This window comes from Marmota marmota, unplaced genomic scaffold (assembly GCF_001458135.2).
Source record: "Marmota marmota marmota unplaced genomic scaffold, marMar, whole genome shotgun sequence".
Lineage (NCBI taxonomy): Eukaryota > Metazoa > Chordata > Mammalia > Rodentia > Sciuridae > Marmota > Marmota marmota.
Genome location: NW_026000249.1, coordinates 8,233,494 through 8,234,016, shown reverse-complemented (window position 1 = coordinate 8,234,016; position 523 = coordinate 8,233,494). Strand labels below are relative to the sequence as shown.

Genomic DNA, 523 nt, shown 5'->3' with positions numbered 1-523 from the left:
ATTTTCATTTTGGGGGTGCTGGGAATTGAACCCAGGGCCTCATACGCACCAGGTAAGTGCTCTACCACTGAGCTACATCCCCAGCTCCCAAATGTGTTACCCTTTTCCTTCATTTAACTAAGTTGTATTTATTTTTGCACCTGAAATTCCTCCAGGCAAATATTTTTACATGATCTATGTTGGAAATTGTTTTTGAAAATCTGGACTTTGGAGTTAATTGAATAAACCAGAATTACTAAAGGGAAAACGATATCTGAATGGGACCACCATTAAACTTGATGTCAGTGCTATACATGGAGATGCAGTGGCTGCACCATTTACTAGTGGTTAAGGGTACAGGCCTTATGGTTAACATATTCAGCCTCAAATCCTAGGTGCGCCACTTCCAAACTGGGTGACCTTGAGCAAGATAACACAAAGTATGAAAACCTACAAAATGGAGATAATAATAGTATCTGCTCCACTGGGTTGTTATTTAAAGCAAATGTAACAATATAACACACGGCACTGTGCTATGAACATA

At 39.4% G+C, this 523-nt stretch overlaps 1 non-coding gene across 1 annotated transcript; it reads right to left on the bottom strand.

Annotated features, from left to right (window-relative positions):
• Positions 1-10: 10 nt before the first annotated feature.
• Trnat-ggu lies at positions 11-82 on the bottom strand. The gene has a single exon. It is a non-coding gene; the product is annotated as a tRNA-Thr (tRNA).
• Between the last annotated feature and the right edge of the window lie 441 nt (positions 83-523).